The 20,434-nt window shown below is 46.0% G+C and overlaps 1 long non-coding RNA gene across 1 annotated transcript; it reads right to left on the bottom strand.

The window, feature by feature from the left end:
- Nucleotides 1-1,251: 1,251 nt before the first annotated feature.
- LOC310685912 lies at nucleotides 1,252-20,285 on the bottom strand. The gene is made up of 2 exons (XR_014515598.1): nucleotides 20,150-20,285; nucleotides 1,252-1,565 (listed from the first exon to the last, which is right to left on the bottom strand). It is a non-coding gene; the product is annotated as an uncharacterized lncRNA (long non-coding RNA).
- Between the last annotated feature and the right edge of the window lie 149 nt (nucleotides 20,286-20,434).

A 20,434-nucleotide genomic window follows, 5' to 3' on the forward strand; every position in this document is an offset into this window, starting at 1 on the left:
CTTAACATGAGTCAATAGTGTGATGCAGCAGCAAAGCTAGTGCTAGTGTAATAGATTGGGGGGGAGTCCCCCCTAAACCCTAGGAATGAATAAATGCTAGTATTTTGATTAATTGGGATATGGATTAAAACATAAACTGCAGAGCTGTTCCAGACAGGGAATTCCTGGGCTGGCTTATGCAAATTAACCTGGCTGATCTGTGGCTCTTAAGAGTACAATAGGGGCCATTAACAATGCAAGGGAACTTCTCTCTTGCTCCTAGGCGTGAATCAACATTGGAGATTTGGGAGGTTGCCATGGTACCTGTTCTGGAGGAGGGCAAGGGGTTTGGGGAGGAAGAAGGGGGAAGGAGAGCTCCATCTTGAAGAAAGAGGCTGTATGCCTGTACTGCTGCCTCTTGAACTGACAATGTCGTAAGATCTGGACTTCCTCCAGGGAGAAATGTAAAGTATTGCACTTGGGCAAAAAAAATTAGAGGCACAAATACAAGATGGGGGACACCTGGCTTGAGAGCAGTACATGTGAAAAGGATCTAGGAGTCTTGGTTGACCACAAACTTGACATGAGCCAACAGTGTGACGCGGCAGCTAAAAAAGCCAATGCAATTCTGGGCTGCATCAATAGGAGTAGAGCATCTAGATCAAGGGAAGTAATAGTGCCACTGTATTCTGCTCTGGTCAGACCTCACCTGGAGTACTGTGTCCAGTTCTGGGCACCACAATTCAAGAAGGACACTGACAAACTGGAACGTGTCCAGAGGAGGGCAACCAAAATGGTCAAAGGCCTGGAAACGATGCCTTATGAGGAACGGCTAAGGGAGCTGGGCATGTTTAGCCTGGAGAAGAGGAGGTTAAGGGGTGATATGATAGCCATGTTCAAATATATAAAAGGATGTCACATAGAGGAGGGAGAAAGGTTGTTTTCTGCTGCTCCAGAGAAGCGGACACGGAGCAATGGATCCAAACTACAAGAAAGAAGATTCCACCTAAACATTAGGAAGAACTTCCTGACAGTAAGAGCTGTTCGACAGTGGAATTTGCTGCCAAGGAGTGTGGTGGAGTCTCCTACTTTGGAGGTCTTTAAGCAGAGGCTTGACAAGCATATGTCAGGAGTGCTCTGATGGTGTTTCCTGCTTGGCAGGGGGTTGGACTCGATGGCCCCTGTGGTCTCTTCCAACTCTATGATTCTATGATTCTATGATTCCATGCAGAACGAAGGTGTAGATAGCTGAATAAACCCTTTTTCTTAAAGTACTGTTTCCACCATGTCTTCTATTCTCCAAAGTGACTCTACGCTACATCAACAGAAACATAGTGTCCAGATCACAGGAAGTAATAAAAGTAAAAGGTAAAGAACCCTAGGATGGTTACATCCAGTTGAATTTGACTATGGGGTATAGTGCACATCTCTGCTTTCAGGCCGAGGGAGCCGGCGCTTATCATCAGATAGTCCATGCCATACATTTAAAGCACACTGCTTCCCTCATAGGCTCCTGGGAACTGAAGTTTGCCTCTTGCAGAGCTATAGTTTTTGGTGTACACCCTCCAGAAGGCCAGCAAGGAGATCTGAAAAACAGAATTTTATAGCACAACTATTAATATTTACTCAGAAGGAAGCCTTCTTTGTTTACAGCCAAAGTACCGTATTTTTCGCTCTATAAGATACACCAGACCATAAGAGGCACCTAGGAGGAAAACAAGAAACAAGAAAGCAACGCAAAACCTCTTGAGCGAAGGAGAGCTCTGGAGGCTTTGTGTGGCTCTCCCTGAAGCCAAAAGTGCAAGAGGGATCAGTGCGCAGCAATAGCTGTGCAGCCTGCATTCACTCCATGACACACACACACATTTCCCCTTACTTTTTAGGAGGGGAAAAGTGCATCTCATAGAGCAAAAAATACGGTAAATGTGCATTGGATTGCTTGGCAGCCTAACAGCTGCAAAGTTTACTCAGAAGCTATTCCCACAAAATACCTAGGACAAAGGTCTGTGGCCCTGCAGACTCTCATCTGCCCCAGATTAGAAGAATCTTTATTTGCATCAGCCACTAGCCATAGCAATAAAATAAAATAATATAAAATAAAATGTACTGAAGAAAGAGGTAAAAACTTAACTATACAAAATAGATTTACATTAATAATCAAATAAGCAGCATGACCAAAAGTCAACGATGACAGAAGTTGTAGTCCACCTGAAATTGTGTTCAAGATTGTATGAAAAACACTGTGGGGAAATTTAGCTATTTTGGTGAACTAAAACATACATAGGGAGATGGGGCAGAGAATGTGTAATGCCTGAACCCAACAGCAGGTTGTAGCATTTAACCATGAAGTCTTCCAGTTACAGAAAAGCGTTCTGTGCATAAAAATGACGGACACTAGACTTAGCACCTTGATCTGTTCTGTTTGGCAATGAGCCGCTTTCATGCTTTATTACAGCAACTCCTTGCAGGGCAAAGGCTTTCCACAATCACACGTGTCTAGGGCTGCAACACTGACCAGTGAAAAATCTTCAGGAAATTTAAGATCTTGACCCTGATGAATCGGGCATTGCCTCCAAGCTAACCCACAAACCAGCCTGTTGAATTTGGAATCACATGTGGACCTGCTAAGACAGAGCTTTGTTGGCACAACAGGATGCAAACAAACCTCAGTTGGACATGGGGACGTGCTACTCTCCTTTTCGGAGGCTTAGTTTAGTCAGCATTGAGAATACACCCCCAGAGTTAACACTCAATGCATTACTTCTGGTAAATAAGGCACCATAGCCGCTAGAGGGCAGTGAAAATTTGTGTCCCAGGCTTCTTAGACTTGTCTGCCCATAATTTATCTGAAACCCAAGGGGCGCATTGGTTGCCAGATGTGAAATATATTGGCATTATTCTCAGCTCTCCTACCTCACTATTATTCCTACAAAGAAATTAAGGAACATGACGGACTTAGATCTATTAATTTCAGGTGGTTTAGAAAAAAATTGTTGGCTACAGCCCCTTGTTGTCGTTGTGGGAGTGCCTCCAGCTGTATGGGAGCTGAACATCCAAGCATCAGCATTGAGATGGAAGAATCTCCTTTCCCAAACTGAGTGGTAGAACATCTGCTTAGCAGGCAGCGAGTCCTGAGTTCAAACTCCAGCATTTCCAAATTCCTGTTTGAAATTCTGAATTGCTGCTTGCGGTCAGTCTAGAGTCTAGACCGTATTGTGCCAAATGGCCCACTGGTCTGACTCTGTGTTAGGCAGCTCCCCGTATCCCTAAGCATTCTAAATGGAGTGCATTTGTTAAGGAATGCAGACTCTCCAAGTTTCCATCCCTGTTTTTGATATGATCCTTAGGATGTCCCTATTTTCACTGGAGAAAAGCTGGGGAGTATGGGAATGACTCCATCTCACTAAGAACCAGGAGGCTACCAAGAAGCTGGGAATAATGTGGGATGTAACTTGCCCAGCTTCCCTCAATATTGTGGACCAGTGTTCTTTGAATATGGTTGAAACAGAACATTGTTCAAATTCTGCATTGGTTGAGGTTAAATCTCTCCTTACCTGGATAAGTAAATTAGAACTCTTTACCCCCCCCCCCAATATTTTTTTTAAGGGAAAGTAGAAGAAACCATTTTAACGCAGCGTCCACAAGGGCTTGCATCTGCAAAGTGTTGTAACCTTAATAGAATGTTTTTGTTGTGTGTTTCCCTGGATATTATAGAAATTACATGTAGCGCCACTTTCAAATCAAATTCCAACTTCGCCAAGCCTTTCTCTCCTGGCCATGCTAGCCACATCACAAGTGGAGTTGTGAGATTGTGTGCATATTACTAAATTGCCTTTATTTGGGGCATCTTCTGTTTCTGCACAAAGCGTGTGTTGCTGCCACCTGTGCACAAATATGCGCATATCTCCATAGCAAAGCTATATTTAGATTATCTTCTTTATGGAGTGTTTCATTTCCTTTTTTCTTTGTCTTCTAGCGGAGGCCCGAGGTCTTAAGCATTCAGAAGTGCCAAGAGACCTTGGCTGTCCTCCGCATTTTCAACTTCACTCTGATTATACTAGGACCCTAAAAAGGCTGCAAATTCAGGGATGAAAAAGAGTGGGGTGGGAAAGGTAGGCATACGCAGAAGGGGTTTTTCCTTCTGGTGGCGGCTGGACACTCAATACTGTGGAACGGGAAAAGTGACCCAAGCAAAAGCACAGATCCCTTCTCCCCAGAGATGCATTCACACACACTTCACTTGGCAGTACCTCAGGACATTCTTTCCTCTCAAAACATTCCAAGAGACATCTCATGCTTCCAACACACTCAGCACCTCGGGATCCATTGCTTAAGTCCAGCCAAGCTACTGTGGTGTTGTGGTCAGAGTGTTGGACTAGGACCTGAGTGGCCAGAGTTCAAATCCCTGCTCAACTCTGGGTGACCTTGAGGTCAGTTGCAGGCTCTCAGTGTAGCCTGCCTCATAGTGTTGTTGTGAGGATGAAATGGGGAAGAAGAGAACCACCACCTTGAGCTGAGAAAAGGTGAGATATAAATGACAAAAGATCAATGAATGAACGGCAGTTAGACTGGTGATCATATAACACTGGCCCTAAAGGATCTACGTTGCTCCCTGTATGCTTCCGAGCACAATTCAAAGTGTTGGTGTTGACCTTTAAAGCCCTAAACCGTCTTGGCCCTGTATATCTGAGGGAGCATCTCCACCTCCATCGTTCAGCCCAGACACTGAGCTCCAGCTCCGAGGGCCTTCTGGCAGTTACTTCACTGCAAGAAGTGAAGTTAGAGGAAACCAGGCAGAGTCTGCCTCCAAACACAAGTTCCTCCCCATGGAAAATGGTGCCTAGCTGGCTGCGTAGTGGAGGAGGAAGAGGAGTCCGTAAGTGACAGTGGAAACCAATTCTGGATCCACACGTCCTCCCACGGTGGGGACATAGGTTTCCGGGAGGGAGTTAATCACAGTGTGGATTTGCCAAGCACGCCTTCCTCTTAGCATGTTTCTACCTTTCGTCCTGAGTTCAAGCATCTTCAAAACCCATGACACCTTTGCAGTGGCGTAGCGTGGGTTGTCAGCACCCGGGGCAAGGCAAGTAATTTGCGCCCCCTAACCCGTGGATTTTGCGCCCCTAACCCGTGGAGCGCGCCCCCCAGATGTTGCGCCAGGTGCGGCCGCCCCCCCTGCACCCCCACGCTACGCCACTGAGTGCCACGCTTAGCCTTTGTGGCCAGGAGCCATCGCGAGCATATTTTAAAGAGGTCTAGAAAGGGAGAACCCCCCTCTCTTTTCCCAGCCCCCACCCTCGAAGATGATGGTGGCGGTGAATTAAATTTGTATACCGCCCTTCATCCATATATCTCAGGGCGCTTCACAGCATAAACATGGCCGTTCACATCCTGCACCGGGTCTTTCCGGGCTCCCCACGATGCCCACCGGCTACCGAGGAGAGACCCCAGACCCGGGCTTTGCGCAGGGGGGTGTCTATTCCCTCTGTGCGCCAGGTGCCTCCAGTGAGGCTGAAGGGCAGAGGGATGGGTGCTCCTGACAGATTTGGATTTTTATGACTTTTTTGTATTAGGCTTCTGCATTCTGGCCATCTTTTAGCGCAGTGTTTCTCAACTGGGGGCCATATGGCTCCCTGGGCCCTCCCCCCAGGATATTCCAAGGGGGCCACAGATGAAAATTGTGTAAATGGGGCGGGTACGGCACGAGACTGGGGGGGGGGCAGAGAGAGAAGTGAGAAGTGAAGAAAACAGAAGTGACCTAGAGAAATAAACAAGAAAAAGACGTTGCTGTTTCTTTGCAAGAAGTGCTGCTAGAGCTGCAGAACGAAGTAGCAGCCAGAGTAACTTTCAGTCAAGAAAAACACCGTTTTTGGATAAAGTGTACAATATCTTTAAAGTTTCCACAGCTTTGGGATAAAGCAAAATTGTTTTAGTGGCATTTCCTATGTCTTACTTAGTAGAAGGAGGTTTCTACCTGGCCTGAGCAGTCTGAAGGGCGGGGGGGGGCAGCAGAGCGTAGAGGAGAGGGTCCCTGCCTAACCCCTTTCCCACCAGCCATTATCCAACTCAATATTATTCCAGGCTGAGCCTGCTTCTCTCAGCCCCGGGAAGCCATGAGTCAAGAGAGAGCCGGAGAGCCAGCGCTGAGAGCCGGAGCCAGCGGCGCCCCCTTCTGCCGGGAGACCCTCGCCCGCCCGCCGGCTTCCTCTCGGAGGGTTTAGGCGCAGTGAGGCCCCTTGGAGCTCTCCTCCCTCCCAGTCGGCAGAAGCAGCTGCCGCCTGTGGCTGGGCCGAGGGGATGGCGTCGGCATCGGGGTGCGGAGGCTGCCCGTGCCCGGCCAGGCGTCGGTGGCAGCGTCGGCGCTGCTGCAGCGGCTGCTCCTCCTGCGAGCAGTGAGTGGAGCGCAGCTGCAGCGGCGGCGGGGGGCGCGCGCGCGCTAGGGGCGCAAGGCTGGCGGTGGCGGCGGGGAGCCCAGCGGAGGAAGGAACTTGTCCCTTCCCTCTGGACTCGCGCCCCCCCAGATGTTGCGCCCGGTGCGGCCGGCACCCCTGGCTGTTGGCTTTTTGCAGTATAGTGACGCTGCAGAGAGCTTGCTGGGGAGATCATGCATTAAAAAGAAAGGACTCAAAGTAACTTAAAGGTTTTAATAAGAAAAACAAAAACTCCATTTACATCAACAAACCAAACCAGACCCAACCACCAACCCATCCCCCAGGGTAATGGGAGAGCTAGATGCTGCTCCTTATATACTCTACCCAAAAGCTGACACACCTTAATCAAATACAACTCAGCAGCACCTGCTATGTTACACAGCTGTAAAGCTGGGTCTCGTTATCTTGCTCTGGCCCTTGCTCTGGCCCCTTAAAGACATACACATGGAGTGGAACAATGATGAACCTTTACATTTAAAGAAACCATTCAACATTTCCCCTGCGGTTCATCATTGTGGAACAAAACATAAAGCATACTTTGTACATGTCTTTCATGTGTAACCTTTGGAAGTGCTTTAGTAAAAATGTCCGCAATTTGATTGTCACCTGGAACATATTTAAATACAACCATTTCATCAGCAATTAGTTTCTTTACAAATTCTAAACGTAATCTTAAGACTCTGGTGCGCTGCGTATTGGTCTCTGAACACAGGATAGCAAGTCCACTCTGGGAATCAAGGTAAACTTTTACTGGTAGTGTTACTTGCATCTGTAGGTCTGCAAATAATTGCATATACCATTCTACATCACGAGTGGCCTGAACGCATGCACATAATTCACTCTCTGTTGTGGAGAGACAAATAATGGTTTGTGTCTGGGACTTCCATTCAAATGGACAACCGTTGTAACAAAACACCATACCAGACACACCCCTGCAGTTATTTTGTTCTACTCCATGAGATGCATCGCAGAAAATTTCAAAACCTTTGTCAATACTTGTTGTAAACTGCAACCTATAATGTTTGGTATGTTTAAGATACATTACCACTCTCTTAAGAGCAGAGAAACATTGTGTAGTGGGCTTTTCCACAAATTTTGCCAAAAAGTGAAAAGCATAAGTTATATCTGGTCTTGAGATTCTTTGAAGGAAATTTAGCTTGCCTATAGCAGAACGATACAAAGTTTTGTTAGGAAATGGCTTATCTTCACCTGTAAAGGTGAAACCACACACCATAGGCGTTTCCTTCCCATTTGCATTTTCTAAACGTAGCATTTCAACTAGATCATCAATTTTTGCAGTTTGATGAACCAGAAAAGATCCATTTTTGCCTTTCTCAATTTGCATGGATAAGTAATTTTTAGCTATGCCTAATTCCACCACATCAAACTTCTTCTGTAACTGTGAAACTACCTGTTCATATTCCTGTTTAGTTTTTGTAGAAATTAATACGTCATCTACATACACACATATTTTTGTTACAGAGTTTGCCCTTTCCTTTATAAACACACAATTGTCTGCCTTTCCTTGTGAAAAACCAATATCTAGCAATTCTTTTGCTAAAGTTTGGTGCCAATTCCTTCCACTTTGGTGCAGACCATAAAGGGATTTATTTAATTTGCATACCAAACCTTCAGCAGCGTCTATGCCTTCAGGGACACGCATAAAAATTTGTTCTTTTAAATCTGCAAACAAATATGCAGTTTTTATATCTAGGTGATAAACAGAATGTCCACGTTGTGATGCATCTTTTAACAAAAGCTTAACTGTTTCATATTTTACACTTGGTGAATAGCACAAATCATAATCTTCGCCTGGAATTTGTTGAAAACCTCTAGCAACTAGTCTTGCCTTGTACCTTACAACTTCATTTTTGTCATTCATTTTAACTCTATAAACCCATTTTGAATCAATAAGTCTCATATCTGGGGTTTGTGGTACAAGAGACCAAGTGTTATGCTCTTTTAAAGAAGCTATCTCAGAGTTCATAGCTTTATACCAATTTACAGCTTGGTGCATAGGTAAATTCTGAACATCACTGTAGCTTTTTGGCTCAAAAACCACCTTATTGGCATACACAGTATTAAAATGTTCATCTGCAAAATGTTGTGGCTTCTGCCTCTTTCTATCTGAACGTCTCAGTCCGGAAGGAGAGTCAGACTCCTCAGACTTAATGGGACTCAGTGAACTACTAGTTTCAGGTTGTAAATTATCATTGTCAGACTGAAGAGGTGCCTGTAGGCTAAGCTCACGGTCAGAAAACTCAAGAGAATCTAACCTCCCCTCAGGTGCCTGTGACTTTAAATCATCAAACAAATTATCAGATTCAACAGGCTTTTTGTCTTTTTCTATTAATTCAGAATCACCATTTCCTCCTGCTGCTGCTGCTGCTTCCTCTTCTTCCTCAGTATCATTTATACCATCAGTATCTTGGAAAACAGCAACCCCATTCCAATTTACAGTTTGTATCATGCTTCTGGTAATATGAAATTTGCCAGTTGCTGGTATGTAAATTCTGTACGCCCCCTGCTGGTAGCCCATTAATTTTCCCTGAACACTACGTTCACCCAATTTCTGCTTAGCGGGATAATGCATAATTACATCTGAACCCCAAATGCGTAGGTATTTCAGATTAGGGCGTTTTTTAAACAGCTTCTCATAGGGGGTGACATCTAAACCAGAATGATAACTGCGATTTCTAACATAACAAAAGGCATGGAGCGCTTCAGCCCAAAAGTCTTTGGGCAGATTAGCATCATGCAGATAAGTTTTAACCCCTGCCTGCAAGTCACGCTGCACAACTTCAACAAGCCCATTTTGCCAGGGACTTCGGGGGCAAGATAACTCATGAGTAGTCCCCTGTGCTTCCAGGAATTTCTCAAAATCCTCAGAAACAAATTCCCCGCCCCGGTCAGAAAATAGGTTCTTAATAGGTTTGTTAAAGTGCGTTTTTACCCAGTTGCAAAAAACCTTGTACTTCTCAAATGCTTGGGACTTCTCAGCTATTGCATAAGTCCAACAATATCTACTATACTGGTCTATCAGAGTAAGCCAGTACTTTGAACCTCCTAATGATGGTGGGAGTGGCCCAACTAAATCACAATGTACACGCTCAAATGCCTCAGTTACTTTCTTATCTGAGCACTTACCCTTGCGTGCAACCTTAATCTTATTCTTGCAACAGGATAGACATTGCATAAAGAATTTGCATGGTTTTAAGTCGAGGCCATCAACAATATTCTTTGTCTTAATTACATCAGCAAAATTCAGGTGTCCCAGAATTCTGTGCGCCATGTGGACACACCCAGAATGTGGCCTTACATTCCTCAACTCCTGGCTTGACTGTGCTGCTCTGCAATTTATATGCGATTGTGAGTAGGTGCGAAAATACAGTCTATATAAACCATCAGATTCCCGGGCATACAATAGACGTTTGTTCCCCTCGAAAAACTCACACATAGACTTTAAGAAACGCACAGTTATGCCTTGACGGGCAAAGCACCTTACTGACAATAAATTGTCCACTGACGGGCAGTAAATGCAGTTCGCTATTGTAATGTTTAAAGAGTCAAGTTTAACGGTACCCCTGCCAAGCGACTGCAAGACTTGTGAATTGGCTAAATGTACATTACCAATTTCCTCTTCGAAAGAAATAAACAAGCTTCGATCGTTGCAGACGTGCTGCGATGCTCCTGAGTCGATAACAAAAGACTTCCACTTGGCATCTTTAATTCTTTTACGATCTTTAGTCTGAGCGTGAAAAGCTCGCGGCTCGTTTCTGTCTCTACTATACGATGCCGGCTGCTGGGCTGACGACCGTGATTGACGAACAGAAACAGGCTTGGGAGTACTTTGCTTTCTTTTGGATCTGCAGTCCCTTGCAAAATGTCCTTGCTTATTGCAGAACCAGCAACGCTTTGCAGCTTTAAATGCAGTTGTATCACCACAGGTTTGCATATGGCATTCCTCATTCTTTCTGGAAACAGGAGTGCTTATGGCACAAGCCTCCCTTCTATCCAACTCACCCATTAATCTTGCCGTTACCCCTTCCACAGTTAATTGTGCTGGTGGAACGGCAGATATCTGGCTAGCTATACCATCAAAGTCCTCATTAAGGGAACATAGAATGATAAAAACATACTGAATATCAGGTATCTCCATGTCCCTTCGAATTAACTCACCGCGTATTGCCTCCAGACGTCTCAAGTGTGCTGCCAAATCTCCACCAGGCTGCAACTTCGTCTGGTACAACTGCTTGAAAAACTTCAATGCAGACGCTGACTCTTTTCTAACATGCACTGCTGCAAGACTGTCCCACATTTCTTTGGCAGTTTTCTTATTTCTTATATAGACTACTTGCTGGTCGCTGACTGCCAAATTAATTATCGCCCTGGCTTTTGCATCTCCTTTCGACCAAGCATTAGTTACAGGGTTAGGAGGGTCATCAGTTACATAGGTCCATACTTCTCTAGAGGTCAAAAGCGCCTCCACCCGAAAAGACCATAAACTATAGTTCTCATCTGTCAGCTGTGGGAAGACCAGAGCCTTCTCAGCTTCAGGAACCCGGTCAACCATTCTGGAACTCTTCCAGACCCACAAAAACTACGCTAACAGGAGAAGGAGTTTTCAAACCTTTCTCAGAGTCCAAAAATATGCAGTCATCCACTCAGCAGCTGGGCCCATAACCAAAGATGTTGGCTTTTTGCAGTATAGTGACGCTGCAGAGAGCTTGCTGGGGAGATCATGCATTAAAAAGAAAGGACTCAAAGTAACTTAAAGGTTTTAATAAGAAAAACAAAAACTCCATTTACATCAACAAACCAAACCAGACCCAACCACCAACCCATCCCCCAGGGTAATGGGAGAGCTAGATGCTGCTCCTTATATACTCTACCCAAAAGCTGACACACCTTAATCAAATACAACTCAGCAGCACCTGCTATGTTACACAGCTGTAAAGCTGGGTCTCGTTATCTTGCTCTGGCCCTTGCTCTGGCCCCTTAAAGACATACACATGGAGTGGAACAATGATGAACCTTTACATTTAAAGAAACCATTCAACACTGGCACCCCCCACGCTACGCCACTGCACCTTTGGTAAAGGCTGTTCTCCAACTGGAGCACTCGCAGGCCAGTGTTTCCCAGTTGTCGGTGTTTATACAGTACTACATTTTTTTAGATTTGCCTTGAGAGAGTCTTTAAACCTCTTTTGTTGACCACCAGCCTTACGCTTTCCATTTTTAAGTTCAGAATAGAGTAGTTGCTTTGGAAGACGATCATCAGGCATCCGAACGACATGACCAGTCCAACGAAGTTGATGTTGAAGAATGTAGTGCATGTGATGTCACTCGTCTGCATTGCGGCAGTGGGCACCCACAATCCTGTGGGTGAGAAGGAATCTCTGGTGACCACACACATGCATCGCACTGAACCAGGAAGTGACCCCCAAATGTCATAAAAGGGGGCAGAGTGGGGGCAGAACAAGGTGTTTGCAGGCTTTTTCAATGGGTGTTCTGATTGCACACAATTCACGCAATGACTCAAATTGCAACCGCCACGCAAATGGAGTTTCCTGCAGTTCATGCCATATAGCTCAATATTGTCCACACTGACTAGCAGCAGCTCTGCCAGGTTTCAAGTAGGCATCTAGGTGGAGATGCTGGGGGGCGGTGTTTAAACCTGAGACCCTCTGCATGCAAAACAGATTCTCTACCAGGAGCTATAGCCCTCCTGCCTCCCCCTGCCAGGTGTGTGCCTGTGCTCCTCCAACCCAGCATTTCCCACATAAGACAGCTGCTTAGAATCAAGGAATCACAGAATTGTAGAGTTAGAAAGGACCCCAAGGGTAATCCAGTCCAACCCCCGGCAATGCAGGAATCTCAACTAAAGCATCCATGCCAAATGACCATCCCACCTCTGGTGAAAAGCCTCCAAGGAGTCAGTTTAGACAATATTGAACTAGATGGTCCAATGGTTTGACTCTGTACAAGGCAGCTTCCTAGGTCCTTATATTTCACACACTCATCCATATTCTGATTTCCTTTAATAAGACAAGCCTTGTGGGTGGGCAGATCTTTGCTATGTTCTAGGGGGCGGGGGTAATGTTTTGCAGGAATTATTCATAGGGAATAATTTGTTCTCTGTGGCCTTCTAGGCACATCCAGTTAAAATCTACACCGCCACCCCCGCCAAGAATAATTTCAACCAATTAACTGTTGACAAGATGTAAAGTTGCAAATCTCAAGGGGTCTGTCTGCATGAGGAAATGCAAACTGTGTCTGGGGGGGTCCCTCTTACTTTCTTCTCTCCAGCCCCCTCCATGCTGCTCTTCCAATCCTGGGTGATCGGATGGAAACTATTCCTGTCTTGTTTAGCTGGGAAAGAGCTCTTTGCTAGAAACAAGGGAGACACACAGACAGAGGGGGAGAGAGTGGAAAGCAGGCATCCAAAAATAGGCCAGTCGTTCAATGGAAGAAGCCATCTGTAGTAGGTAGCACAAACAGATCAATCACTCGACATATGCTTGTCCCACGCTGCATTTAAAATGTCATGCACACAGAAAGGAGCTGATAAGGAGCAATGGAGACTCTTTTCTCTCTGCACATAATGAATTGTACGTGCGAGACTGAATGGAGGGGAAACTGCCTCTCATCTATATTATAATCTATCCTCCTCCTTGGCCTCCTCATCAGACATCATCATCCTCCCTTTATTGAAATCGGCAATGTTTTCTTTTGGTCCCTGAAAGAGTAACAGATCTATTAGGGCATTGGGCTATGCTTTTACACAAAGGTTTGTGCCCCTCAACATCCACTAGTCTTTCAGGGGCCACGAGAATAACAGAACTGTAGAGTTGGAAGGGACAACGAGGGCCATCTGCTCCAACCTCCTGCAATGCGGGAATCTTTTGCCCAATGTGGGACTTGAACCCGCGACCATGGGTAGACTGTGTGAGAGAGAGGAAGCTCCTCGTCTGAGCACTGACATCAGGGGCCAACCGAGGCAAACCTGGTAATCTCTGGACCTGAGTCCTGCTCAAAAGATTTCAAGGGCCATGATGTCCTCCATACCGGCAGCCTGTTTTATTTATAATAATAATATAATAATAATAATTTATTATTTATACCCCGCCCATCTGGCTGGGCTTCCCCAGCCACTCTGGGCGGCTTCCAAAAGAATATTAAAATACTATAATACATCAAACATTAAAAGCTTCCCGAAACAGGGCTGCCTTCAAATGTCTTCTAAAAGCCTGGTAGTTGTTGTTCTCTTTGACATCTGGTGGGAGGGCGTTCCACAGGGAAGGCGCCACTACCAAGAAGGCCTTCTGCCTGGTTCCCTGTAACTTGGCTTCTTGCAGTGAGGGAACTGCCAGAAGGCCCTCGGTGCTGGACCTCAGTGTCCGGGTAGAACGATGGGGGGGAGACGCTCCTTCAGGTATACTGGGCCAAGGCCGTTTAGGGCTTTAAAGGTCAGCACCAACACTTTGAATTGTGCTCGGAAACGTACTGGGAGCCAATGTATTAAATGATTTCCATATTGTATATTCTACATTGGTTATATGGGGTGTTAGAGAGGGGTAGTACCTCTGGTGGGTGATACACTGTGCTCCTTCTGGAGTAGTCTTTCCATCTTTGGTCTCCACCCTGCACTTGGCTCTCACCTGTGGCTCCTAGAAGCTGTCAACATGTGCCAGTGGCCACACCCCGGGAATGGTTTCGACTGGCTGGCTAAACCAGGTGAGGGGAGCTGGTGGGTCTCAAACCCTCAGTGAGCTAGGGGCTTCCCCTTCATGTGAAGACAGGCTCCAGTGGACAAGACCAATGGTCCGATGGTCAAGAAGGTGGTTTCTGCATGTGCTGTAGAGGGAAGTGAGGGGCAGGTGGGGCTTGTCCACCTGGGAAGGGAGACCATCCAGGAGAAGGAAGACTCTGATCCTAAACCTCTGCCGCCTTGCGGAATATCTTTGGGAGAAGAAAAGGCTCGGGAGTAAGCCCTACACAAATTCGGAGTGGAGTCCCTAAGACAGTTGGATGACACCTTGCAGCAGCCCCAGGCTCCTTTTTGTCGCAACACGTCTTTAGGTCTAAGCGATCATTGTTCTTCCTTGTTTTGTAAACAAATAAATAAAATAATAAGAATGGTTGAGCCAGCTTAGAGATTAACAAGCTCCAGCTGTTGCTCCAATGATTAAATATAAGCACATTTTCAAGCCCCCTAGCTCAGATTTTATTCTTCCATGTGTTTTTCCTTGACAGGACCAGAACAAATTACGGGCGGTTTTGTGCACAATGACACTCACACACAAACCACATGCACAGAGGGTTTCGGACTATTTTAAGCTGCTTATCTAAATTCGGCAAATATTTTTAAGTCCAAACCGCTTCATTTTGGTTCGAAAGGAAACAGGCAAGCTGTTTGAACTAAAAGGAGCTGAAACTGGGCTGCACAGCTTTATTTGAAAAGGGTTAGTTCAACATACGCCCCTCAATTGCTAAAAAAGAAGGGCAATTAAGTCTTTGTTGGGTTACTTTCTCTCCCTCCCCCCAACATCGGTTCAATTGTGAAGTTATGAAAAACTGGTATAAACAGGGCTGGGAACACGTGAAGTTTTATTTTGCTCTTTGAAATCTAGGGATAAAAGCTGCTTTATACTGAGTGAGATCACTGCTCCATCTAGGTCATGCACACTTAATCCTAAAATGGGCATTTTGGTACATATTACCCAGCCAGAGAACTGCATTACAAAATTTGTAATGTATAACACGCCCCCATGTATAAGATGACCCCTATTTTTTTGAGACTTCAAATTAATGGGGGAGATTGCCCAGAGTTCTTGAGCTTTTTTTGGGGGGGGGGTGACCACAGCTGCCAATTGCATGCCTTGCCAAAGCCACCAATCATCTGTCCGCTCAACGCAGACAGCCAACAATCGCCCGTCCCTCGCTCTGCACTACCCACACATAAGATGACCCCCAATTTTTATTTTAGTAACAAAATTTTTTTTGTCTTATACACGGAAAACTATGTTAAATGTGTATGCTACCATTCATCCAGAGATCTCAGGGTGGTTCACAGCAAAGCTATACAATATAAAGACACAAAATACATCATAAGAACAAAACAAACCGATAAGCTGCCTCCCACAACCACATTAAAAAGGATAAAAGATGTTAGCCAGCCCAAAACCCATTTGCAGAGGACCGTTTTCCCCTGGCACCCAAAGGTGTCTACTGTAGGCACTGAGAGAAACTCCCTGGGGAGAGGTTTCACATTTCAGTTTTAAACGGGTTATGGTGCTGGAGGAGACTCTTGAGAGTCCCATGGACTGCAAGAAGATCAAACCTCTCCATTCTGAAGGAAATCAGCCCTGAGTGCTCACTGGAAGGACAGATCCTGAAGCTGAAGCTCCAATACTTTGGCCACCTCATGAGAAGAGAAGACTCCCTGGAAAAGTCCCTGATGTTGGGAAAGATGGAGGGCACAAGGAGAAGGGGACGGCAGAGGACGAGATGGTTGGACAGTGTTCTCGAAGCTACAAATGTGAGTTTGACCAAACTGTGGGAGGCAGTGGAAGACAGGAGTGCCCGGCGTGCTCTGGTCCAGGGGGTCACGAAGAGTCGGACATGACTAAACGACTAAACAACAACAAAGGACCTCCTAGGTAGTTGTGTTATTGCAGACAGGGAGCAAGGCAACAGAGGAGGAAGGCAACAGGCAGTGCCAGCCGCTGGACTGTTTCTAAATAAGAAGGCAAGCAGCTGCCAGCTGGCTAAGGTTGCTGGGACGGAGCCTATTTGCCTTAATGCAAACCTGCCTCCGTTGCGCCCCTTAAGGGCAAGAGGATGATAATTTAGCATGAAAGGGGATCGTGCATTTTGTGACCCTGGCATACAGCCCTCGGTCTTGAATCTGTCTTCCCTGGACTCTGATCTTTCTCGAGGTTAATCTTTAACAAGCTAATGGCAAGTGGACAAGGGCGGGCTTGCACCAGGAATACTGCTTGGAGCTTATGGGAGTTGTAGTCTGAGCTGCCCTATGCTGCAGTCGGACTGCAAAGATTTCTTCAACCTCCTTAGGCTGCTGCCCACACAAAGAACTAACAGTATCCAATCTCAGCAGACAGAGACGGAATCTGCATCCTTCCTAGGCACAGGCATGTTGATAAATAAGATCTGTAGGTGAGCAGAGAATGCTCTCTCTCCCTAGCGTGTTCTGCCTGGCCCCATCATTAACATCCTTTGGGTGCCAAGGAAAAACCTCCCTCTTTCCCCAGGCATTTGACCCGATGGTGATAAATATTCTGTTTCCTGAAAACTCTGTTCTGCTGCTTTTTGCTGTGCTACTGCAATGGTTGTATTGCAATGCATTCTTTTCACTAAGAGTCTCCTTTGCAGCAAGTAGCTAATAAATGATGGTAATGATGATGATGTTGTTAGGGAACCTCCCTAAACCCTAGAAATTAAAAGATGGTAGGATTTTGATTATTTGGGATGTGAAGGAAGAAGAGAAGTTGCAGATGAATTCCTGGGCTAGCCTATGCAAAATGACCTGGCCAAGCTAGGGCCATTAAGCAACAATACAGGGCCATTGAAGGCCATTGGCAATGCAAGAGACCTGCTCTCCCCCCTCGCCCTGAGGTGTGAACAGAGACAGGGGGTTAAAGGTTGCCAGGGTAAGTGGGTGTGAGTTGACAGGGGGGAAAAGAGTTTCTAGCAAGGTGTTCTGGGTAGAAGGGAGAACTGTGCTTGGCCCGGGGGTAACCCGTGAAATGCGGTCCAGGACCGGTCCAGAATCCAAAGGTTCTGCTGGGAATCAGTCCGACAGGGCCAAGGCAGGACACGAGGCAGGAAACCAGGCAAGGCAAGGACCGGTACAGGATGTCAGGCAGGATCTAGTATACGGCAATGTTGCTCCCACAACCTGGGACAGGGTCCAACAGCCTTTTATCTTTGTCGGGCCGGTCCTGATCCCCCAGCAACTCACCTCCCTGTTTCGCCCGAAGGTGAGCACTCCTCCTGCGAGTACTCAGGTCTCTCCTTCTCTCAGACCTTAGTCTCTGCAGCTTGGGAGACGTTGGTGGGTTACTAGACCCAGGGGCCACCTCAGCCTCCCCTGACCCAACCGGTAGTGGAGCAGCTGTAAGTGATGGCCCAGCTGGAGGCAACAAGGTCATCCCCGCATCTGGAGCCAGGGCAGGCTCAGGCCCCTGACTTGGCCCAGCTGGTGCTTGTTGCAGGGGAACCTGTGCAGACTGGGACTCTTCAGGATCAGGCCCCTGACTTGGTTCAGATGCCACCTGAGGCAAAGGATCCAGTGCAGACTGAGTCTCCTCTGGTTCCAAGTCCAAGCCCGAGTCCCAGGCCATCACAAGAACAAATAATGGGGTCCAGCTTGGGCAGGCTGGCTGGGAGAGATGCCTTGGACTGTACTGCTATGGGGTACAAGCCCCTCTTGAAATGACCATGCTGTAAGAGCTGGACTCCCTCCATGCAGATTGAAGGTGTAAATAGGTGTGGGGGGGGATTTCTTAAAGCAAGGACAGTCTCCTCAGTGTCTCAATTCTCCAAAGGACCACAGACCCTGGGGGTGTGCCTGGAACCTCCTGGGCTCTTGCCACTGCTTGGCAGAGAGAGGGAGAGGCACCCAACTTTTATAACAACAACAACAACAGAATCCACATCTTAAGGCTATGATTTCACAATGTGGTTGTCTGAAATGTGAGTGGGGGGCATGTTCAATGTCTTCTTCTTCTTTGGCGATCACTCATAGCTGAGTAAGATTGTCTTTCATAAATGAGTCCGTAAGTGACTGTGGAGGCCAATTCTGAATCCACACATCCTTCTACAGTGGGGACATAGGTTTCCGGCAGGAGTTGACCATCGTGAGGGTGTCCCAAGCATGCCTTCGTCCTGGCGCATTTCTCCCTTTTGTCCTGAGTTCGAGCATCTTCAATGCCCATGACACCTTTGGTAAAGGCTGTTCTCCAACTGGAGCACTCTCAGCCCAGTGTTTCCCAGTTGTCAGTGTTTATACTACATTTTTTTTAGATTTGCCTTGAGAGAGTCTTTAAACCCCTTTTGTTGACCACCAGCATTACGCTTTCCATTTTTAAGTTCAGAATAGAGTAGTTGCTTTGGAAGACGATCATCAGGCATCCGCACAACATGACCAGTCCAACGAAGTTTATGTTGAAGAATCATCGCTTCAACACTGGTGATCTTTGCTTCTTCCAGTACACTGGCATTAGTTCGCCTGTCTTCCCAGGTAATGTGTAGAATTTTTCGGAGACACCATTGATGGAATCTTTCAAGGAGTGGGTCACATGTTCAATGTACAAGAAGCTGAGAAAGTGCAAATAGGAACGGAGCAGACAGTCCCTCATACATTGTGGTTTTTTGAAGCAATATTTCTTAAGACCTTTCATGGGTACTGTAGAAGGCACACTGGCACCTGCAGGTGATTCTTCCTTTAGGTAACCTAGCGTACATTCATCCCAGTATCTCTTCTGATAAGAGAAGATCTTTAGGTTTCAGTGGTGTTGCATAATCCTGCTGAACCTGCTTGGCCAGACAAAAAAAACATGGTACTTCCTAACTAGACCAAGGTTGTATCTGTGCCAAACCGCTTTCGGCTCTTAGGAGTTATCGCCTGCACCTTGCCTTGTGCCACACACTCTTCATTGATTGAGCAATTGATTAGATATCCTTGCCACCTTCCCCTGGAATGCTTTGCAAACAAAGAAGTGCAATTTTGAAAAGCGCCATAAAACCACCAATAAATGAGTGGAATAAAAGTGGCAATAAAACCAGATGATAACGCTCAACGAGTGAGGAAATGAAGTCTTCAGGTGGGACTTAAAGGACATCAATGTGAGATGCGCTTTCTAGAAAGAGGATGCCACAAGAGGAAAGGCTTCACGCCAGCTGCCACCAACCTTGGGTCAGATGGCAGAGGCAGCAGGAAAATCTCCAGAGCAGAACTGACCGCAGGAAGTTGACTTTACTGAGACAAACCACTGATCCACATAGCTCAGCATTGCCTACAATGACTGGCAGAGACTCTCCAGGATTTCAGACAGGGGACATTCCCAGCCCAACCTGGAGGTGGCTGGAGTAAGGGTAGCAAAAACAGTGCTGAGAAGCTCAAATCATATATATATGACTGATAGCCTTCTTTGAAAATTAAACCAGACTATAATATTCAAAAACTCAGACTATAATATTCAAAAACTTTACTTGAAGAAACATAGCTATAGATGAATTCATTGCTTTTTTAATGGGGGTACGCACGGGTACACGTACCCCTAAACCAGACAGAGGCCTTCTCGGTAGTGGCGCCCACCCTGTGGAATGCCCTCCCATCAAATGTCAAGGAAATCAACAACTATTTGACTTTTAAAAGACATCTGAAGGCAGCTCTGTGATGTTTTATTGTGTTATTAATATTTTGTTGGAAGCCGCCCAGATGGGCGGAGAATAAATTATTATTATTATTATTATTATTATTATTATTATTATTATTATTACAGTTTGGCCTCATTGAGTAGGAAAATGAGACTACCCCTAAACATTATTTTTTTTTAGGAAAAAAAGCACTGCATGAATTAAAACATGATATTTACAGTCACATGCTTCTCTAAGCATGGGCTTATGGTCTCTTCTTCTAACTTCCCTCTCTTTCCAGAGCTCAGCATTTTAGGCCATGCCTTGCAGCTCCTATGAGAGTTTTCCACTTTTACTTTCTCCTGCAGCTTTGCTTTCCTTCTTCCAAGCAGAGAAGATGCTCTCTAACACTCTATTCAACGTAGCAGTGTTCACAATGGATTCTAAAACACAGTCATCTTGTTTCACGTAAAATGGAGTCTCTCCTTCACGAAATACCTCCCATGTGAGCGACATTAGCCAGAACTGCTAGAGAACTCTCTAGAATTCAGTTACCAGCCAATCAAATTTGTTATGTACTAAAGTTCTCACCCTGGGCCAGCAGGGGGATAGTGTAGATAGTTTTCACTCAGGTCCACGTT

The sequence above is a fragment of the Podarcis liolepis genome (genome assembly GCF_965112155.1).
Source record: "Podarcis liolepis genome assembly, chromosome: 1".
NCBI lineage: Eukaryota > Metazoa > Chordata > Lepidosauria > Squamata > Lacertidae > Podarcis > Podarcis liolepis.